The following is a 10,252-nucleotide window of genomic DNA, read 5'->3' as shown; positions in this document are numbered from 1 at the left end:
GTTTATGGGTATAAGGACATGTTGTTTTGGGAGAGTGACTGTTCAAGATAGTGAGATACATTGTGATACTCCCCCCGGAGTAATTGTGGAAGTGCTTAAAATTGCTAAAAAATATTCTCTAGGGGTGTAACTTTGTCCATGACAACTCGAATCCACCCTTGGGCTAAGTTTTCTAACCCTGAGAGTGGGTTAAGGCTGAAAAACACTAACCCCTAAGTCAGGGTTGGGTCGGGCTCAAATTGAGACATAGCCTCGGCCCAACCCTGCCTGACTAACTTAGCTCTTAAGTCCCATCTAAATCCAATGACTGTACTTACGAAATGAAATCCAACGACCATGAAAACTCAGCTCTAATTGATACAAAATCTGAAAATTGAAAACCAAGCTCGACCGATCGGCTTTGTATACTCTTTGGTCTTTCCAAAAAACCAAGAAAAACTCTAAGAGGAACAAGAATAAAAGACAGCAGCGAGGTAGACTCTGAATGCCTTGTTAGTTCCAATCTAAATTTTTTCTCTGCATGCTTCTCTTTGTTGATCATGTCATCGTGAGCTATACAGCGACGGCCGGAGGATGACGGTAGACTCTTCAATTTAAACGGAGGTGCGACAAAGAAAAGGACCAAAAGGTACATCTCTGATCCCTCCCTCTTACTAATCGCCTGTCTGAACAGTTTATTTGAAGTGTTGCTGGTGAATCTGTACTGTAACGGTTACAGCCTCCATGTTAATTATGTGGTTTACTGGGGATCGATCGGGAGTCTGGTGGTCGAAGTCGGGATTCTTGTTGGGTGAGATACTATGAACATCTAGTGGGTTCTAACTTCTAAATGTGAAGTTTCATTCATGGCATTTTTTCATTTTTTAATCATTTTGGATTGATTTTTCATTTGATAGTTTCTAGAGAATGATTTAGCTAAGATTTTTAATCATTCTAAATTATTGTTTCATTAATGGTGGTTTTTCGGTGGTTCTGAATTGTGTAGTGATTAGTTGATCTACTGGTATTTCATTTTTTCTGAAATATCTATAATTTATTAATCTATGGAATATGAATGGAAAAAAACAGGTCAATTAATCCAACCATTACAGAAGCCGGGGTCAACCCAATCCGGATTAACCTGACCTTGATAGGATCGATTAGGGCCGGGTTAGGATGATATGAATCCGACAGGGTAGGGCCTAAACATGAACCCGAGAAGGTTGTGTCTGGGTTGAATTTTGAGGACCTAGGGTAGGGTTAGGGTTTTAAGAAACCCGTCCTGTTATACCCCTAATATTCTGTATTAGCATTATGAATCTCTGTAAAGTGGAAAAAACTTTAAACTTGTTTGTAATTAGATATTACCATATGAAGTTATGAACTTAACAAAATCATCAATAAACACAACATAAAAGCAATAACCATCTGTGGAATAAATAGGTGAAGGCCCCTAAACATCCGAAAAAGTTAAATCAAGTGGTGTAGTTGACTTAATACCGAAGGAATAAAGTGGCAGCTTATGGCTTTTAGCCTGTTGATATGCACTACAAACAAGATGTCTTTCTTATTGGTGACAGGAAGTGCAAAGGAAGGTAGAACTTGGAGCACCATCGGAAGTGGGGGATGGCCTAGACGATTGTGCCACAGATGCAGAGAGATACGTTCCCCTATGTAAGCGTGCAGAGAACCATTATTGAAACTACCAAAATGCTTATTAAGAATTAATTTGTTGAGGCTGTCCTTAGTTCTTCCCTGCAGAAGGCATCTCCCCATTTGGCGGTCCTTTGGATAAAAATAATCAGGATGGAATTCGAATAGAACATTGTTATCATGTGTAAGTTGAGAAACGGATAACAAGTTACGAGTAATATCAGGGAGATGAAGGACATCATGTAATTTTAATGATTTACTAGTAGCAGAGTTAGAGGCATTGCCAGTGTTGTGAATTGCTAAACTTGTGCCATTTACAATTTGAACCTAATCAGTTCCCAAATAATTCTGAGATAGAGTTAGGTTCTCAAGATCAATAGTTAAGTGATTCGTTGCACAAGAGTCTGCCAGACATTATTAGATGGAGAATACTGCTTGTATGTAGACCAATGCATAGATGGTAGAATAACATAGCTATGTTGGTAGGCATGGTTGAATCATTGGCGGTAGTCAAGCACACGATGACCCTCACAAATGCAGATCTGACAGTGAGTGGTGGCAGCTGTAGATAAAGTAGGGCCATGAGATTGCATGCCTTTAGATGAGTGTTGAGGAGCCCGAGCAGACCCATAACAACCATAGTAGGGGCGACCATGACCATTAGAGTGGCCATAGGGAGAGAGATAACCACGACTATAACGGCCCCCAAAACTATCATTGATTGGGGTCCGAGCATAGTTTGCAATGGTTGGAGAAAAGTCTTGGACAGTAAATCATCCTTAAGACAAATTTCTTGTGTCAGTGGTTCACTACGAGTGGAAATGGATGTCACAAAAGTGGCGTAATCTGGACTGAGGCCATTAAGAACATAGAGACAGAGATATTCATTACTCAATGGCTTACCCTCAACAACCAATAAATCAATAGTTCTTTTGATTTTAAGAAGATAGTCATGAATAGATGAGTTGCCTCATTTAGTATTTTGAAGCTGCAATTGAAGTTGCATAATGCAAGTAGTGGAGGAGGTTGAATAATGGTGTTCCAGAGTACTCCATATGTCTTGAGATGTTGTGCAGTCAATAATCTATGCATGAACAAATTCAAAAAGTGAGGAGATCAACCAGCTCACAAGGTGCTGATGCCAGCGTTGCCAAGTAAGATAATTAGGATTCAGAGAGGTCACCATGTATTTGTGCTACTTGTGGGAATGATCTCCGAGGGCCAGGAAGAGGAGCCAATGACATGACCATGGAGATCATAACTCTTCAAAATTGAATTGGAAGCACCACAGTTAATAATTTGAATCCGTGGAATGAATTGGAAGCACCATAGTTAATAATTTGAATCCGTTAGTTCAATGTTGATGAAGTTGTTGAGGGAGGGAAGACCAGATCCGGGGTTGGGAGAAGAAGATGATATGGGAGGTTGGGTTTGTTCCAGTCGAAACCCGAGGCTCTAATACCATATCGATAGAGGAGGAGCATGTTATGTGTCTTGAATTCTTGACCCGGTTCAAAGATTGACCTGCTCCGATATATTTTGGTGGTGACTTGTACGACCTGATGGATAGGCCTGACTTAGAGGACCATATATATGTTATAATATCTTGTTGTAAAATTAAGTGAGATTTTGAGATTTTCAAATTAGGGTTTACATGGGAGATTTCATGTTGCGAGTTCGCGTTTTCTTGAGAGATGTCCATTGTAATCCTTCTTCCTTCATACAGTAATCTCTTCAGCTTCACCCATGGATATATCACATCACATTGGTTTGTGAATCACTTTAAATCTCTATGTCGTCTTTTTGTAATTTGTTCGTTTTTCTTCATCTTTATTGATGTTTATTCTAACAGAACCAAAATTTGATTATGAGGAGCCATTAATGGATCCTTATAATCATGACAGTGGAGATGTGGACGAGGCTGTAGAGGAGGAGGATACTAGCAATTCCGAAACACATTGTTTAGCCTTTAGCCTATCCAAAGTGTCCTATTATTATGGTAAAGATACTGCAAGTATGGTTGATGACGTCTGAAGATGATAACACTCTAAGGAGCAAAGGCAAGGATGTATTCCATATAGTTGACAGTCGGGATCGGAAACTCAACCACTGAACCCTAAAAAGATGCATTGTCATGGATTTTATTGAGTATCCACCTTTGTCCATATCTCCACCTCAACCCACCTTGCCACCAAAGCCATCTATCCACCATAACCACAATATACTTACCCTTCCAAGCCGAACCACCAGTTGTATGGACTCATAGTTAGGGGCATAGTTGTCACGGTGCTAAGGCAAACCAAGGCAGTGGAGGGTGAAATAACCTAGAGGGGGGGTGAATAGGTTATACTAGTGGAAATTAACTCTTTTCGACAAAAAGATCCCAAGTGTGGTTGCAAGTTAAAAGCGATGCGGAATAAATAAAATAGGCACAATCACACAACACAAGATTTATAGTGGTTCGACTCAATCTGAGTCTAGTCCACTCCCTACAAGAATCCTCTTGTAAGGTATTCCACTAGTTCTCCCTTTCAGTACAGTAGGTAGGGAAGAAAACCTTTACAATCTTTTTCACGGATAAGAGTATCCTTACAAATCCCCTTTCCAGGCAGAGAGACACCTTTACAATCTCCTTTGCAGGTAGAGATGCACCTTACAATCTCCTTTAAGGTAGAGAGGCACCTTACACTCTTTTAAGGATAAGAGGATCCTTACAATCTCTTAAGGATGAGAGGGTCCTTACACAAGACTAAGTACAGTCTAGACTTAATGTAAAATAGAAAATGGAGAAGTGGAATAAAAGAGAATTACCTCCGGTGTGGTGCAAATGAAATATGCAATGATGATACAATGAATGCACCTTTTGAAATCTTCTTGATGTTTGTAATGTAAATGCCAAGATGTAGATGAAGACTTGTAGATGGTCTTGAGTTCCTCTTGAATGTAAAATAAAGAACTTAAACTCAAGAAATGGTGTAGACCAATTCTCACTTCTAATGCTCAAATAATGCTTATCTGAAGTTGAGATTAATTGTTAATTAATGAGTAGCATTAGAGGTATTTATAGATGAGCTTAGGAGAGCATTTTAGGTAGTAAATCTCACTCAAACGGTCATATTCTGGGTCCATCGGTCGACCGCCATTGGTAGCCGACCGACCGCCAAGAGCCGTTGAGGTAAAATATAGCCGTTGGGGCACTTTCAGGCAGTCACCGATCGACCGAGACTTTTTAACGGTCGACCGGCTATGGTCTCAGACAGCTCCGGTCGACCGGGGCTTCCAGCCGATCGACCGCCAATATGACATACTCTGTTTTGACAGAATGTTGTCATACTGACCAGTCGTCAGTGTTTTGACCATAAATTTTTGGTCCGACCTTGGATTGACTTGAGATCAGTTGCGTTGGAATCAAAACTCAATTTCCTACAACTTCTATGAAGGTTTCATCTCCTGATACTAATTCTAAGATTATCCAAAATACCCTTAAGTCAGGTTAATGTGGTTTTCACAGAATTTCACTAGAACATATTTTTCCTAATATGTTCCTCACCACTTAGAGAGACTTTCCATACTTGGTCAAGGTATGCTCTATGGTCATTCTAGTGTGATGCAATGCACATGCATGTGGTGAGTGCATATATATATATGTGTAGGTTACAAATTACATTAAAAATGACCAATCTATCCTAGTGGTCTTCTTCTTCACTTGAACCTTCCACTCTTTGGCACTTTATCTTCTTTTCTTCTTGTTTGCAATTCCATGTCTTTAAGCTTCATGTCTTGACATCTTGAAGCTTACATTCTTATGATATATTCTTCAAGCATTGATGCCAACTTGTTGATACTCTTCATTTGATGACTTCAATCTTCATTTCTTCGTTTCATTCACCAAATTCGATCTTTGATATGAAGTCTCTACAAAACAATACTTAAAGGAAAATTTTGACATACCTTCATATGTTTGTTATCATCAAAACCAACTATAAGAGTGTGGGCATATCCCTAACAATCTCCCCCTTTTTGATGATGACAAATAGATGATTCTCAAATAAAATAAATAATCAATTATCAATAAGTTGGAGAATCATTTCACAATTTCTCCCCCTTTGTCAACAGCAAAAAGTGGGTTAAAAATCTCTATATTATCTTCCCCCCTTTTAAACCTTGACAAAGAGTGTGGGCAAAATAGCTCCCTCTAAGGGTATGCTAAAAAAAATAATAATAATAAGCATGTAGTCAAGACTAAAACATGCTCCCCCTAAGCATATGCATCATGCATTCAAAAAACGAGTATTAAGGTGAAGCTCCCCCTAAAAATATGCAATAGATATCAATAAAGCTAACATACATTCAAGCAAGATAGATCATTAAAAATTCTAAGATGGTTGATGATGCCAATCATTGTCAATTTTGACAAACATTCTACTGTTTTAAATCTTCCAACAAATATATCTATCAGAGAACCTTTTGGAGTAGGATATTTCATCCCTTCTCTAATGATATCAAAACAACTATCAATGCATCATCCATCTTTTACTTTGGCTTTTTAAACCAATAGAATCAAGCATATATTGGTCCCCATAATCTCATGGGTCCATCCATGTTACAATCAAAATATCCCTTTGGTTTCCAAACCCTTTTGGGTGTGTGAGGTCTAAATAGTGTGTATGCCCTTTGTGAATCATATATTTCATAATGTGCAGGTGGCATATAAGATTTAAAATCTCTTTGAGTCTTATATGGTCTATAAAGTGGATAAGACCTTTGATGTGTTTGTGGCCAATAGGGAGTATGTGGTCTAAAATCCCTTTGAGATTTGAAATTCCTTTGAGGTCTATCATGCCTCTTGGAGGGAGTGTAATAATACGCATAATGGATGTTATTCCTTTTTGGAACTTGCCTTTGGTCATAATGGAGATTTCTTTTCTTTAAAGAAACTACATTTTCTTTTTCTTTCCCTTGAGGTGAAGTTCCACCATCATAACCAAGTCCTTCTTTGTCTTGAGGAATTTTGCATTAGGATTCTAATTATGTATCCAAAGTCTTTTGACCTCTAGTAAATGTATGAAATATGGTAGTTAACTTTGAGTTATTCTCCTCAAGTTCATACATTTTAGATGTCAAGGATTCTATCCTCTTTTTGAGGGAAAGAACCTTCTTTTCCAAATTCGACTTTTCAGTCTCAAGTTTCAAGCTTTCTTCATATAAAGCTTCAAAAGCTTGTTGAAGATCATTATCATTAGATTCATTATTTGAAGTATCTAAATAATGAGATTGAGAACTTACCTCTTGTTCTTTGTCTCCATGAGCCATTAAGGCAAGGTTTGTGACTTCATCGGAGTCACTTTCATTTTCATCCGATTAGACTTCCTTATCATTCTCCTCTTCACTTTCTTCATCCAATTCTTTGGATGCTTTGAAAGCAATGAATTTGGAATGTGCTTTCTTGAATTCTTCATAGAGATCCTTTTCATGGGTAAGAAGTGAGCCCATTAATTCATATAGACTTATCTCGTTCAAGTCTCAGGCTTCATTGATAGCAGTTGTCTTTGGTTTCCACTTGGTAGGTAGTGACCTAAGAATTTTCCTGGCCATCTCAGAGTTACTGTAAGTCTTACCAAGTCCTTTCAAGGAATTTACAATATTAGTAAATCTAGTAAACATGTCAGAAATATTTTCATATTCATGCATTTGAAATAATTCATATTCTTGTATAAGCATGTCTACTTTTCTTTCTCTTACCTCTGTAGTACCTTCATGTGTTACTACAAGTGTGTCCCAAATTTCTTTGGCGTTTTCACACATACTTACTCTGTTGAATTCTTCCTCATTTAAAGCACATTGGAGGTAGGTGAGAGCCATAAAATTGTATTGAAGAAGTACTAGATCATCGGCTGTCAATTCTGATTCATCCTTTGGCACTGTCTTTCCATTTACAATTTTGGTGATGACATATGGTCCTCTTTCTATAGTTCTCCAAACAAGAAAATTATATCCACAAATAAAATTCTTAAATCTACATTTCCAGAAGGAGAAGTTTTCTCCATTAAAGTATGGAGGCCTAGATGCATCCATTCCTTCAGGTGGTCGATTAAATGTAATCATGATCTTTGACTCACTTTAAGACAACTTAGTCTTATATATTGAGCTCCCGCTCTAATACCAATTGAAATAACCTAGAGGGGGGGTGAATAGGTTATACTAGTGGAAATTAACTCTTTTCGACAAAAAGATCCCAAGTGTGGTTGCAAGTTAAAAGCGATGCGGAATAAATAAAATAGGCACAATCACACAACACAAGATTTATAGTGGTTCGACTCAATCTGAGTCTAGTCCACTCCCTACAAGAATCCTCTTGTAAGGCATTCCACTAGTTCTCCCTTTCAGTACAGCTAGGTAGGGAAGAAAACCTTTACAATCTTTTTCACGGATAAGAGTATCCTTACAAATCCCCTTTCCAGGCAGAGAGACACCTTTACAATCTCCTTTGCAGGTAGAGATGCACCTTACAATCTCCTTTAAGGTAGAGAGGCACCTTACACTCTTTTAAGGATAAGAGGATCCTTACAATCTCTTAAGGATGAGAGGGTCCTTACACAAGTCTAAGTACAGTCTAGACTTAATGTAAAATAGAAAATGGAGAAGTGGAATAAAAGAGAATTACCTCCGGTGTGGTGCAANAGTCTAGTCCACTCCCTACAAGAATCCTCTTGTAAGGTATTCCACTAGTTCTCCCTTTCAGTACAGTAGGTAGGGAAGAAAACCTTTACAATCTTTTTCACGGATAAGAGTATCCTTACAAATCTCCTTTACAGGCAGAGAGACGCCTTTACAATCTCCTTTACAGGTAGAGATGCACCTTACAATCTCCTTTAAGGTAGAGAGGCACCTTACACTCTTTTAAGGATAAGAGGATCCTAACAATCTCTTAAGGATGAGAGGGTCCTTACACAAGCCTAAGTACAGTCTAGACTTAATGTAAAATAGAAAATGGAGAAGTGGAATAAAAGAGAATTACCTCCGGTGTGGTGCAAATGAAATATGCAATGATGATAGAATGAATGCACCTTTTGAAGTCTTCTTTATGCTTGTAATGTAAATTCCAAGATGTAGATGAAGACTTGTAGATGGTCTTGAGTTCCTCTTGAATGTAAAATGAAGAACTTGAACTCAAGAAATGGTGTAGACCAATTCTCACTTCTAATACTCAAATAATGCTTCTCTGAAGTTGAGATTAATTGTTGATTAATGAGTAGTATTAGAGGTATTTATAGATGAGCTTAGGAGAGCATTTTAGGTAGTAAATCTCACTCAAACGGTCATATTCTGGGTCCACCGGTCGACCGCCATTGGTAGCCGGTCGACCGCCAAGAGTCGTTGAGGCAAAATATAGCCGTTGGGGCACTTCCAGGCAGTCACCGGTCGACCGGGACTTTTTAACGGTCGACCGCCTATGGTCTCGGACATGTCCGGTCGACCGGGGCTTCCAGCCGGTCGACCGCCAACATGACAGACTCTGTTTTGACAGAATGCTGTCATACTAACTAGTCGTCAGTGTTTGACCATAACTTTTCGGTCCGACCTTGGATTGACTTGAAATCAGTTGCGTTGGAATCACAACTCAATTTCCTACAACTTCTATGAAGCTTTCATCTCCTGATACCAACTCTAAGATTATCCAAAATACCCTTAAGTCAGGTTAATGTGGTTTTCACAGAATTTCACTAGAACATATTTTTCCTAATATGTTCCTCACCACTTAGAGAGACTTTCCATACTTGGTCAAGGTATGCTCTATGGTCATTCTAGTGTGATGCAATGCACATGCATGTGGTGAGTGCATATATATATATATATATATGTGGAGGTTACAAATTACATTAAAAGTGACTAATCTATCCTAGTGGTCTTCTTCTTCACTTGAACCTTTCACTCTTTGGCACTTTATCTTCTTTTCTTCTTGTTTGCAATTCCATATCTTTAAGCTTCATGTATTGACATCTTGAAGCTTAAATTCTTATGATATCTTCTTCAAGCATTGATGCCAACTTGTTGATACTCTTCATTTGATGACTTCAAATCTTCATTTCTTCGTTTCATTCACCAAATTCGACCTTTGATATGAAGTCTCTACAAAACAATACTTAAAAGAAAATTGTGACATACCTTCATATGTTTGTTATCATCAAAACCAACTATAGGAATGTGGGCATATCCCTAACAATCTCCCCCTTTTTGATGATGACAAACAGATGATTCTCAAATAAAATATATAATCAATTATCAATAAGTTGGAGAATCATTTCACAATTTCTCCCCCTTTGTCAACAGCAAAAAGTGGGGTATTAAAAATCTCTATATTGTCTTTTTCCTATTGTAACCTTAATAAGGAGTGTGGGAAAAATAGCCCCCTCTAAGGGTATGCTTAAAAAAATAAGCATGTAGTCAAGACTAAAGCATGCTCCCCCTAAGCATATGCATCATGTAAAAATGCATTAAAAAAAAACGAGTATCAAGGTGAAGCTCCCCCTAAAAATATGCAATAAATGTCAATGAAACTAACATACATTCAAGCAAGATAGATCATTAAAAATTCTAAGATGGTTGATGATGCCAATCA

General features: G+C 38.1%; 1 protein-coding gene across 1 annotated transcript in view; it reads left to right on the top strand.

Annotated features, from left to right (window-relative positions):
* Positions 1 to 321: 321 nt before the first annotated feature.
* LOC122089157 overlaps positions 322 to 10,252 on the top strand; it is an 83,716-nt gene continuing 73,785 nt past the window's right edge. Inside the window, exons 1-2 of the mRNA XM_042658662.1 lie at positions 322 to 473; positions 561 to 628. The gene's annotated coding sequence lies outside the window, so the exon portion shown is untranslated. The remainder of the gene's footprint in view (positions 474 to 560; positions 629 to 10,252) is intronic.

Source organism: Macadamia integrifolia, chromosome 9, assembly GCF_013358625.1.
Source record: "Macadamia integrifolia cultivar HAES 741 chromosome 9, SCU_Mint_v3, whole genome shotgun sequence".
Lineage (NCBI taxonomy): Eukaryota > Viridiplantae > Streptophyta > Magnoliopsida > Proteales > Proteaceae > Macadamia > Macadamia integrifolia.
Note: the sequence above shows the minus strand (reverse complement) of the source record. Positions and strands in the feature narration are given on the sequence as shown.